Source organism: Choloepus didactylus, chromosome 1 (genome assembly GCF_015220235.1).
Source record: "Choloepus didactylus isolate mChoDid1 chromosome 1, mChoDid1.pri, whole genome shotgun sequence".
NCBI classification, from domain to species: Eukaryota; Metazoa; Chordata; class Mammalia; order Pilosa; family Megalonychidae; genus Choloepus; species Choloepus didactylus.
In genome coordinates, this window is record NC_051307.1 from 67,076,134 (window position 1) to 67,090,289 (window position 14,156).

Here is a 14,156-nt window from a genome sequence, read left to right on the forward strand (position 1 = left end):
ATATATTCTCTACAGCACTAAATTAGGTTTCTATATAATATATTTTTCTCCTAAGAATCATCTAATTAAAATTCCTCCAGCCCACACTTCTGGCATAACAAATGAAATTTATGATAACTAAATAAAATATAGAAATATATTTTAATAGAAGAGGACCATTTAATAGATATAAATGGATAATTTTTCCCAGTTTATATGTATTTAAGTTTATCTTTTTTCTTTTCAATATCAAAAACTATGGTCTTTGCTAGAGCTATTCAATAGATCAAGCCCACACCTTCCTCCCTATCTGGAAAGTGAGTTGTATTATGAATTATCACATTAGAGTTTCCAGGATGTTCCTGAATTCTCTTCCAAAATTGGTGTTTGCCTTTATTTATCATTCTCTGCTTATTTATCATTTTCTGTAATATGGTCATTCCATTTTCAAAGTAACTGAACAGATTCATGCCACTTGAAACCATAGGAATTAGAGGAAGAATAATACAGGAATACAAATTAAAAGGTGTTCTCCCTGGTTAATCAGTTTCCTTATGCATCATTTGTATGTGTGTCAGTAAGATAGATAGAGGAATTTACCTGTACTTATTTTCCAAATAGAAAGTGAGAATGAGGAAAAAATTACAATATAAAAAAGAAAAGAAAACTATCTCAATTTTATTCATGAGTCCCAGTCACATTGTTTCTGAAATGGCAAACAAATTTGAAAGACATAAATACCATATGAACGGTACACACTCCTATAATTTAACACCTGTCTCCCATGAATAAGGCTGTGGCATTTTCATGCTTATGTGTTAATACAATGTGGTGTTTTTGTGCTACTACCTTGGAATATCTGTAACAGAGCTCTGTGCATTTTGAACTTTCCCATAGCATGCCTGCTCTGAGTCTTCATATGCATTTTTTTCCAAATAGACTCATTTCACTTTGCATGATTTTTGAACTATGAATGTCACTGCAATGTTGTTTAAGTGTGGTTATGATAATACAGGAAGGGGAATTTTAGCTTACCCTAGACAGAATAAAAAGGATTTAACTTTTAGAATATATTTTGAGGAAACATCTGTAAGACAACTAAAATGACATTTTGGTATAATAACTTCAGAATTTACTGATAACACAATAGCACACCATGGATTAAAAGTACAAAAAGTATCCTGGTTCAAATGAGCTGAGAGTGCAGCATGGAATATATAGTAAGCTGCAGAATATAGACAATTTTTCCCCTTCTATCCCATATTCTCTTTAAGTTTATGCAACTCAGATTACAAGACGATGTGTTCAGATTTAAGTGCCAGATTTCAGAGACAGACTGAGGAAAGATGGAGCAAAAGTTTCAGAATTAAATGAAATCATTTTGAGCTCCATTCTGTCATTTTGGGAAAATAGCAAAAAATTGTTAAGCCTCAGTTTTATTTATGAATTGAGGATAATAATGAAAATAAGTTCAGAATCCTAAAGAGTTACATTTGTACATCTCTTGGTAAACTGAGATTCAATTTAAATGTCAGCTATATTTATACTTTATGTAGTGCTTACAGTGTTTCTCATACTAAGCACATTGCATCATTTATCTTCACAACAGCACATGAGGAAAATGCAATTATCACCCTCATTTTACATAAAAGGAAACTGAGGCACAAAGAAATTAGAAGACTTGGCTAAGGCCACACTACTAATGGAGTGGCCAAGATTTGAACACGTGCAGTCTGACCACATTCTTCCTATTTTGCTATGCTGCCTATCATGTGAATGCAACCTTGAAAGGTTCATCAATGAATCTTTCACCACAATTTCTGCAAGTGTTCTCTTACGGCCTTGGAGAAATGGCTTCTACATGCACTAGTATATCACCCTTTCATTGCCATATATATATATGGCTTTTAAAAGGGGGTTTATTTGGTTACACAGTTACAGTCTTAAGGCCATTAAGTGTCCAAGGTAATACATCAACAATTGGGTACCTTCACTGGAGGATGGCCAATGGTATCCAGAAAACCTCTGTTACCTGGGAAGGCACGTGACTGGCATCTGCTCCAAAGTTCTGGTTTCAAAATAGCTTTCTCCCAGGATGTTCCTCTCTAGGCTGCAGTTCCTCAAAAATGTCACTGTTAGTTGCTCCTGGGGTGTTTGTCCTCTCTTAGGTTCTCTGGAGCAAGAGTCTGCTTTCAATGGCCATCTTCAAACTGTCTCTCATCTGCAGCTACTCTCTCAGCTTCTGTGCATTCTTCAGCGTGTCCCTCTTGGCTGTAGCAAGCTTGCTCCTTCTGTACGAGCTTATGTCTCATTGCCTTATATTTTGCAGAGGCTTTTCCTGAAAGGAAAGTTAAATATAAAATTTGCTTATATCACAACTTTAAGTTTAATCTTGGATGAACAGGATTTGGAGACCATATTTAGAAAACAGAGGTAGAAGTAAATGCTATGAAATTACAGTGGGGCAGATACTTGGCAGTAAAGCCATTCCACTAGATCAACAGTCTGAATTTTGGAAAGCCAAACTTCTAAATTAGCATGCAATATTATTATGTGTAATCCCATATTGCCAGTTCATGGGGAGGATTGCTAGCTTATAACAGCTTTGTAAGGAGAAGCAGAATCCTATTTCCAGTGCCCACCTTGCTTCCACCTTTCTTTTCCTTAATAGAATTGCTCCTGCTTGTGCCTCATAACATATAATAATGTGAAATTTCTGGATGGGTGCGTGTCAGGGAAATGTTATGAATGAATGGAAACTCTGCCTGTTCTAGTGGGCTGGAGGCTTTCTTTAACTTTTAAAGATGTACTGTACTTTTGACCACAATCCCAATCACTAAGGTTTTGTCAAGCCTTTCAATCAACTCAGTACATAAAGATTTTAGGCAATTCATTTTCTTCTACTCCCATATTCTTGCACCATTTTGGAACAACTCCTAAAATTGAGAGCACTCTTCTTTACTCTTGGAACATACCTGTTATTTTTTTCCCCCTGGGTATGCCTGATAATTTTCAATGACTTTCCTGCCTTGTGAAATACTGAAAGTGTCTCATGTCTGCGGAGCAAAACAGTAGGAAATCTTTGGAATTGAAGATGTCCATATAAGCTAAGCAAAAAATATACATGCAGTCATTCCCATGAAATTAAATGAAATCAACTTGGGAAGTTGCATAATTACAATTTAAAAATATATAATTTTAAAAAGGAAAAAAATTATCCCTCTAATTTTCCAAGGTCTGTCTTATCTTTCAGCATTGATTTCTCAGATTATATCAGTTTACAAATAATTTCTCCCATCATCAAACTCCATCATACCATAATTTCAAAATGTAATCATCCCTTAATGGCTATTCTACATATAGGCATTTGTCTCCTGAAATTCCTTACATGCCTCACATAATAAAAACATATTACAGTTTTCCACTAAAGGTATTTTGTTGAAACACAAGCTATCTTAGAAAATAAATTTGATTCTCATTGGATATACAGGGAGATAGAAAAGAAGATTTAGTGAAATAGTGAAAAAGAAAGAGGAAATGAACAAAAGCCCAGATGTACTGAATATTTCAATGAGAAATGTTTTAAGACTGCAAAATAAGGGGCACAAATTTCCCAGTTTTAACCTAACACCAGCACTCTTGTTAAACAACAAAATGCAGCACCATTTTCTTCTTGTCTTTACAAAAGTTTGGAGTGAGTCTTGAGCCTATTTGCTCTCTACCTGGAGAGATGTTCACATTCAAGCCTCAACATTTATTTAGTTTCAATTTTACAAATGACAGAGAATCTTTTAAAGTATAAATTACTTGTGATGCCCTGCAATTATAGTAACATTTTCTTCTACTCATTTTTAACAAACTAAAAAAAAATTATCTAGTTCCCTTAAGTGTAGATATATTAATATACTAATTTTCAGAAGAATCTGTCATTTTACTATACAGAGATATAAAAATAATATCATCTCTGCATGGAAATATATCTTAATTTCTATAGGTTTCCATATTTAAACTAACTCAATGTTCTCAGATTTGAAGTCTTAGTCTCTCCTCTTTTAACATCTATAAATGTCAAAGTCAATCCATTTCAACCATCATGCCACTCTGCCTCATGAGATTTCTTTTGCACCTTTACAAACTTGCATTAAACTTGTTAAGTGTTGCACTCTAAAGTCAGGATCCAATCCAAGCTGCAACAACTGAGTCTTGGTTTTACCTATTGTCTGGAGAATAAAAAGTTACTTTCTTGGGCTTATCCTTGATCTTTTTACTATTTGTTCCACTCACATATCCCATACATTCTACTTGAAACTTGGTCTGAGGTTTTATTTCTGAGGTCTTGGTTCCATGCCAGGTTGTGTCCCATTGCCGTTCATTTGCTATCTGTGATTACAAGTCTTGATTTACTCTAAAGACAAGGTAAGCCAGGTCCCATGCATGATTTAATGTTGGACAAATCTGTATTCAACACCTTTGTTAGTACAGCTTGATAGAGAATGCAAAGAACTCAAAGTACCTTCATGAGTCCAGTAAGGGAAGTGTTGATTTCTGATTCTGGAATCAGTTTTTACATTGCATTCAATAAAATTTTTGTGTTCTTGATTGCTCATGAATTATCATCTAAGTTGATGTCAGTGTTGGGGTTTCTTGATGATGTTTAGGGAATTGTCAAGGAAATTTCAAAGCACAATACAGTTTTGGATTTGGAGAATTTAAAATTAAGGGTTTATCTAATATTGGATGACCTCAAAGGTCTACAATATGAAGTGATATGTAATTTAACTGAAGCACAGTTTAAATTGCAGGAGCTGAAAATACTGGTGAATAATCACAGTTTCCTGCTAGCATCCTCATTGAAAAAACTACTTTGTGCTCCTCATTGTTCTGTGTATATTTTATAGGAGAAATCATCAATACTGTATTTATCTCCAGAAATCTCAGTTATGTTGCAGGATCCATTTAGATACATTTTCAGACCCTATGCAGTATTTCAGAAATACATGTTTTGAAGTTCCTATGAGTTTAAATAAACTGCTAATTTAAGCATGTCATGGATGTGCTGAGGTTTACATAATCAAACTCAGGAGACAAAACTCATTTATGGAAGAGCTCACATGTTAAACGCTGAAGGCAGATCTGGAAATACCAATTTATCTGGAATTTTAAGCAGTTACAACATTCCTTAGCTTTAATATAATTCCGAGTACATTGGTGTTTTGCTTTTACAAGTGGAGGCAACTTTGGGTTACTTAAAATAGTTAAGTATGAATTTAATTGACCCAGTTTTCCCTAAAAGAAAGCAGTATAATTTAAAAGTAATTTTCAAAATAATACAAAGAGGTAGCAATTACAAGGAATATAAATTATAGAGTAACACCAGAGGAAATGGATACAGAGTTGCATAAATATTTAGGCAAAATACATTTCCTAGTAGCAGAGGGAGCTCTTCTTATTTCTTGTGGGTATCCAGTAGAGTGGCATTCCATACAAAATTACTTTTGCTTTGTAGGCAACCCAACATGACTTTTATTAAATCCTGTTCTCTAACGCAATCTAAAAGACATAAGCAACCAAATGAGAAGTTTTATGTACAATAGCATGTTTCATATTTATACTATATTGATGATATAGGCATGTTTTTGCAAATTTGGATCTACATGGAATAAGCAAATAGATAACCTTAAGTAATACTTTGACCTGCAATGGTGTCTTTGGAAACAAACTAAATATGCTTAATTTGACAGAGAGATGGCTCCTATTTATTGGTATTTTTAAGTGGTACTAAATAGAATTTTATTGGTAGGAAATAATGTGTTTGTTCTCCGTTTGCCAATTTGGTCAAAATTTTTCATGTTTGAAGTCTTGATAGCAACACAAGGTCTTGTAATCTGCATCCATATAGACATTGGATATGTTAATGGAGTTGATGCATCATCCATAGGAAACACAATTAAAAACTTTTTGCACAGAAACAAGCAAACAAAACAGCTTGCTACTAGCCTTCACTAGATAAAAATTAGCATTTTATGTCAGAAGAGTCTTAGCTCTGATTATTGAAATTGGTGGCATGGATTATTATATTACTATTATTGTTGTTATTATTTTTATTTCTCCTGAAATAAAAATGTTCATACATACCTGGCTAATTCTGCTGATCTTCAAAACCTAGAACATTAACTTGTGTTCTAGAGAATCTTTGGACAGAAAAAAAAAAAAGTTAGGCCTGATAAAGCTTGAAACATATCTGATGCAATGAGGGTATCATAGATAGAAATAAAAATAAAAACAAAAAAAAATCAAATTCAAGCAACCATATCATTTCAAGTTAAATTGTGTTTATACCATTACTTCAAATGAAATGAGTTATACCATCTTTCAACTTTGTTGGTAGACACTGAGATTCAGTAATAAGTGGTCTGTTTCATTAGAATTGAAGGAAGTGGGGGCAGTAAGGTAAATAGGTAATAGGAATACAATTTGAGAGAGGTTATATTAAAGGACACATATGTTATCATGGGAGCAAATAGGTAGGGCTTCTAATTAGCATACAAGGAAAGGAAAAGAATCAAGGAAGTTTTTCCAGAGGGAAGCAACATCTAAGCTGAATACTGAAGGAAAAGGAATTATGTGTGCAGGAGACAGGGAAAGAAGAGGATTTCACAAAAGGGAGTACCATATGCTGAATCCTAAATTTAAGAGAATATGAGATATTATGAACAAAGGCTCGGCTAGGTTACCACCTCAACCCTGCCTTCTTGGGTTGGTTAATTAACCTCCCTACGTCTCAGAAGGGAAATTGAATGGTATTTCTTGCAGAAGATTTTTATGATGATTAAATGAATAATGTTATTCATAGTGTTTAGAACATTTCCATAAATTTAATATTTTTCCCAGTAAATATTCACATGTTTTTTGCAAAGGAGTTTACAAATTTAATCTATGAAGATTTCAGAAAGGAATTAGTTATTGAATTGATCTTTATTAAATCAAATACATAGAAAAATAAAGTTGCAAGTGTAGGTCTATGTCTTGGTATATATCTTCCCAACATTTTCAAATACAGCTGTCCAAGGAGAGGCAGTCTTTGAAGGAAACTTCATTACAATCACCTATTGATGAGTCCAAGGACCTGATTCCCTGAGGTTTAGAATTTTGTGCCATTGCTAACCTGTGGAAGATCATCCCTGCATCTAGGGGTAGCATAAGTCTGTACCACTTGGAATAGATCAATCCCATCTCCTCTGGTTTCCCTTTTATAAATAACCTCTCACTCTCCTCTGGGAAATGTGAACATAAAATGATTTAATCAAAATGCATCTACCAATTGTGCAGCTGCTCTGGAGGGCAGTGTGGCAGTTCCTCCGGAAGCTAAGTATAAAATTGCCATCTGATACAGCAATCCTGTTACTAGGTATGTACTCAGAAGAACTGAAAGCAGGGACATGAAAAGACATTTGCACATTGATGCTTATGGTGGCATTATTCATGATTGCCAATGACGGCAGCAGAACAAGGGTCCATGACTGCTAAGTGGAAGGGTGAACTGTGTATACACATAGGATGGAGTATTGTGCAGCTGTAAGCAAGTATGAACTCATGATGCATGCGAAGACATGAATGAACCTTGAGGACATTTTATTGAGTGAAGTAAGCCAGAAACAAAAGGACAAATATTGTATGGTCTCACTAATATGAACTAACTATAATGAACAAACTCTGAGATCTAAATTCAAGAGCATAGGTTATCAGGAGATAGAAAGAGGGCAGGGATAGAGTGATTGATCCTTAGGTAGTGAAAAATGTTTTAAAGGTTGATTGTAAAAGTTGAGAAATGGAAAGCACAATAGTGTGATGGTAACACAATATTGTATGTGTAATTAACAAAGCTGATTGTGAGTATGGCTGAAAGAAGATTAGGGTTATGTATGTTACCAGAAGGAAAGCTAGAGGAAAAAAACTGGGACTGTGTAAGTTAAACCTAGAGTGGACAATGATGGTGACAGTGATTAACTGTACAACTATAAGAAAGTTTTTGCAAGAATTAGAACAAATGTATGTCACCATTCAAGGTGTTAATAATGGGGTGGTGCGTGGGAAAAATCCAATTAGTGCAAACTAAGGTTGTAAACGTGACTTTTAAAATATAGTCTTAAACTGTAAGCAAGCAAGAAATTGTAAAATGTAACCCTCAAAGCTAGAGACACAATACAATGGAAGCTCCGATTCTCACAAAGGAGGAATTTGTAAATGTCAAGTCTGCAAACATATGTCAATGCAAAGTCTCCTGGCTCCTGAAAACAAAACAAAACAAAACAAAACAAAAAAACAGAAAAACAGGAGATAACAAATTACTGAAGTTCTCCAAATCTGTTACACTATATGTAAATGTAAAATTTGCACCTTGCCACCTGGCTCCTGGAAAAAAAAAAAAACAGAAAAATGGGAAATAACTAAATTGACTACCTTTGTCTCTAATGGATTTAGCCAATAGAAGAATCACTGGGAGTCTGCCTCAAACCTCCCAGATAGATGGGCCTTTTGTCTATCACTCTTGTTGCATGATTATCTCTTTGTCTCTGAACTTGGGGATAAAACCCAACTGGAGAAACACCTGAGGGGAGTCATATTTGGGAAAGTTTCCCCTACTTTCTGCTGGCATAATAAACACTCTTTGCCTCTTCAGCTGGTTTCAGTGTGACTTCTATTAGCTGCACCGAGCAACAGATCCATATTTGGGAAGTGCCCCTTCTTCAAGGTTTATAGTTAACAGTAACATTATAATATTCTTTCATTAATTGTAACAAAGGCACTATACCAAAACTAAATATCAATAATGGGATATAAGGGAGGGATATCGGATTTCTTATTTCTTTCTTCCTTTTTTTTTTTCTTTTCAGAAGACATGGGAAACTTCTCATAAAGATTGTGATGGTGAATGCATAACTATGTGTTTATACCAGGAGCCATTGGTTTACACTTAGGATGGATTGTACTGTTTGTAAATTTTAAAACTTTTTTTTTTTTTTAATGCCATGGTAAAAATTTACATTTATAATTAAATTCAGACTTCAAAAGAGTAAAATAAAATAAAATAATTTAAAAAAGCTAGTGCACCCCTGGTCTTCTTAGCAAAGATACTGATTAAAAACTTGCCATAGTTACTCTCCAAAATTGTTTTCTTAAGAGTGATTTGTCCCATAATTAAGAGAATCTTGAGTACCAGGTAGAAGAGGTAGAAGAACACACTAAGCTGGCTTTTTACAACATTCTTGGATGAGAGTGCATTCCACAAAATTATCAAAATGACATAAACACATTATTAAACACACTCTTGTTTTTCAGCACTCCCAGACACTTGCACATTTTTAAAATAATGGGTAAAATTTTATATAGCTTTATTCAAAATGACAATGAAATGATATTAAACATGCTTTCTAAATCTAGATCACTATAGAGTTTCTGAACATCCTTAATGAAAATTATCATTTGTTTAACTCATAATGAATTGCTTTAGCATTGTTTATCTCAAATGGATAATTATTTTATTCAACATTACATGTTCCTGTCTTGTTTACAGAAATAATTGCAAACTGTTTGAGTATAGGAGTGTATTATTTTGTACCCTTTTGCCTTATCTTTTCAAAATACTTGTTCTAAAAATTTCTGTAACCCTTGACTGATTAAATGATGCTTCTCAAACTTTTTCACCAAAACAACTGCAACAACAAAAAAACACAACAATGAATCTACCACTGAGCTCCAGTTTAACCAAGTTTGTAAAAAGGTACTGAAGAATGTTTTTCAGGTTCACACCTATGAGGTTCCAACTTGACAATACTGTTACTGAGACCACAAGTAGAATATTTTCAGAATATGTAAATCTTCTTTCCTTCCTTCCTTCACTCCTTTCCTGCCTCCCTTTCCTTTCTTTCTTTCTTTCATGCATTCATTCATATTTTTTTCCTCCCTTCTTTTCTTTCTCCCATCCCTCCATTTTTTCTTTCATATATTTATGAATTTCTTAGTATTTACTAGTAATTTTAGTAAATAGAGATTCATTTAATGACTAAGACATGATCTCTGCCCTTTAAAACTGCCCTACTTGTTCTGATCCAAAATGTTATGTAAGGATGAACCTAACTTGAATCCTCCCACCAGTCTTTGATTTTTATGCTCTATTCCTCTCCTTTTCTCTCTCTCTCACACACACACACACACACACACACACACACACACACACACATGCACATACACCAATCCTATACTCCTGATCCATTTATGCTGCACTGAGCTGTCTGGGCATCCTAATTAATAAAGAAAACAGGCCAAAATAATGTGGAAATGGTATTCATTTTTAACTATTTCCTAACATCAGTATATACAAATTATGATATCATTTATATTTGCCTTGATTTGCCTTTCCTCTTCAGGTTCTTTTCATAGTACTTTTTCTGCAGAACATAAGGTCTGTCAGAGAATTTGAAGGTTATCACTTTTCCTACAATGAGAGGAAATATTCTGTATTGAAAATATACAAGTGGTTAAAAAAGTAAGGGTTTAATCCAATTATCTCAAATGAACATAGCAAACAGGTTTGGAGTAGTCTCTCTGTACCATTCTCAAGCCAAGGGTTTCATTGTACTATAATGCTAAACAATGAAACATTGATTATTAAGGTGAGAAAATTCTTAATATCATTTGAGACCACCACTTTGGACACACCTGTATTTTTCCCTTGTCTTAGTCTACCTCATATTCATATATTTACACCAATTCTTGGCTAAGCTTTCTCTCTCTACATCTCTGGGATAATTTAGCTTACCTGTTCACAAGGATATGTAGCCATTTTAAATCTGTTTTAACATTAATCACACTTTTATTGGTAATCAACTTTCTCTTACAGAAAGGCAGTAATTGCCAATTCAACAAAATCATGGACTTTGCTTATTTATGTTTCTGCAGTATCCATGCAGCTCTCTCACTGAGGCAGTGAGTGCAGAGATCTTTGAATGCACACCTGGTCTAATCAATTCAACTTCTGCCTTATAATAATTATTATTTTATTGTTATTTTTACTGAACATAGCACTTAAGGAATTGGTTAGAACTGTTATGTTAAAATGGTAGAAGATGCAGATAATATACTCTCATAAGCAAGATATGTGCCTTATTTGGGATGGAGCTTTCCTTAGATAATGACTCTCCAAAAAAGCAGTCAGTACCCTTTGAGGAGTATATCTTAATTCAGGTCAAGCTTTCCAATTCCCTCACATCAAACTACAAAACTCTAATGTGATGAAGCCTGCACCTAAGCTGTAGAAGGAATATTAGGTGTAGTGGAAAGATCATGGCTTCTAAATCTAAGAGTTCTGAGTTAGAATCCTGGATCTGCCGTTTACTAGTTCCATGATCTCATCCATGGAGATCTAAAACCCATTTGTCTTGTCTGTAAAATGGAGCAAAGTAACACAACTCTCAGGATAGATGAGAAAGTATAATTAATAAAAATAATGCATTCAATACCTCTGACATATAGTAGACACTTAGGGTTAGTTGTTCCCACCAGTTTTAGTTGCATAAGTTAGAATGTAGCTCCTTGAGGAAAGGAGTTTTTTGTTCCCTGTGTCCACAGCCCTTAGTACAAAGCTGGCAATGTGACTTGTGCAAGTTTTGCAAGATTCTGGTTGTTTCCATGGTTACTCTTGAGACTACCTGCTGTCTATACATGTATACTCTCATGTAAGATATTAAAAAATGGCATTTCTATTATAATTATGTAATACAAATTTTCTGAAAAAAATTTTGCATCTAGAGAAGGCAGAAAATTGTTGAGAAATCTGACAAAAATATTTCATATGTATTTGAACACCACTACAGATTACGTTAACTTAAAATATATATATTCAAGGCAGAGAGTCACAAGTTTCTTCAAAAACCTGAGTTACTTTCAGGTGTTTTCTGGTTTGAGTGTCATAGAAGAAAAAGAAAGTAAGCAAAAGAGAAGAAAATAAATGAGATGCCTCTATGATATCACGTAGAGACAAGAAAAACAAATTTAAGCACCACCTGCCGTCTTTGTGTGTCAAGATAATTTTATTTATATTCACTCCCCTGTTCAAGGTGCTGGGGGCATAAAATGCACAATTAAAATGAGATGATAGTAATAAACAACAATATTTAAAACATCATAGAAATCCATCCTGAACATAACAAACCCAGGAATAAGGAAGCCTGAAAAAAATGTATCATTTTAATTGAAATCTAAAAATCTGACAATTGCATTCCCTAGCATAAGTGTCTGATGACTAGGGATTCATTTGTCTTGCATAGAACCTTGCATTATAGTTGCCTTAGTCCTCTGTTGGGATTAAGAAACAGGTAATAACAGTCCCACATGCTAAGATTCATAACGAGTTTAGGATATTCAGACAGGCTTGATTTACCATTGTAACTCACTACAGCTTAATAGTGTTTGTTACTGACTGCTATCATCATGTTGTTGTATTCAAAAGAGCTTTAGTAAGCACTGCTGCTATCTGTATAAAGGCAAAAAAGTGTCTCCAGCATCTGGGGATATTAACGAGGCTGGAAGCAAATTACTGCAATGCTATTAAGCAAGATCAGTTGTTCAAAGATGCTGCATTCAATGGTTGCCCAGGAACTGAACTAAAGAATGAACATGTTCAGTTCTGAAAGTGTCTTGGGTCACAAGGAGAAAGACTGGGTTCTGAAGGGAAATAATTTAAATGGAAGAAATGGTAATACCTAAAATATAAACAAACAGAAAAAGGTTTTGAATCTGGGAGAAACTTTGAGATATATGAGGTCAGAATTTAGGGGATCCAAGATCTTGGATGTAGGAAAATGTACCCCTTTCTTTCTAGTGATCTCTACTTGAAAGTTACACTTTCTTTTACTAAAAATATAGGCAACAAATCACAATAATTAGCAATACTTGTGGCTTTGTTACAAATAGATATCAGAAATATTTTCATATCCCATTGCAGTTTGCTAGTCTGAATTCATTACTATTTAGAAAATCATGCTAGTTATTAAACCTGCCCCTGTAATGCATTAATTAAGAAACACGTATGCTACTTTGAAACAAATTTCAATTTTTAAAGTGTTGATAATTTCATTTCAACATAATTAATTTCTTTTCAATTCTGTGTGCTTTATTTTAGGCAGTTAAAATATTATTTTGAGAAAGGTCCATGTATTTCACATTGCCAATAAAGTAAATGGCACAAATAGGTTAAGATTTCCAATTTGTTGGTAGCAGAAATGCATGCTGCAGAGGGTAAGGAAGTCACAGACAACCAATACTTCAGCACTGATAAAATATCAGTACCTTTCAGAAACTAACAAAGAGAAAATTCTGTTCTGACAAACAATCCCTACTTTTGCAACACATGCAAACTAAGGGGGCAAGACATGGGATCTAATAACATTTCCTCACATAAAGATACTTTTGTTATCACTAGAGAAAAATATACTGGAACAGTGCCTATTTTGTAGGCTGCTCAAATTAGAAATAGGGCAGGCTGGTGGGGTGATAAGATAAATTTTAACTTTTCTCCCAAAGTTGCTGTTTGACTTTGCTAATAGCAAAACATTCAGAGTTTGCTTCTTCATTTACGTAATGAAGAAATTGGGCACTTTAGCTCTTTCACCTCTAAAATCCTACTCCAGATATCAATATTCCCTTGGTTAACATGTTTTTGTTTTTGTTTTTTTTTATTCCCAGTATAATCAAATGTATTACTAATGGGGCTTTGCAATAGGTTTCTGGTAGAGATTTTTCTATCATTCAAAATGTAAAGCCTACCACTCTTTTCATTGCTAAATAGAATTAATTAGTTACTAAACATATTTCTTTGTTTTAAAACCCAGGCACCTACGTCTTAAGACATTCCAATTATTCATTAGCTGTTCACACAGTTTTTTTCCCCTAAACACGCTGTTAATCTCTGAAGAATATTAGTACTTTATTGAGTATAAATGGTCAGGGAAGTTGCATTGATCACTCAAAAATATCATGTTACTTGAAAAATATGTGTTTTTAAATTTCTTCAATATTACTGGTAAGAAGCTTTTTTCTTGAAGGGATTTATCAGAAGATAACTAAAAATATCTTTTTAAAAAAAATCTCTGTAATCTCAGTCTTTTTTTATTCCTGTC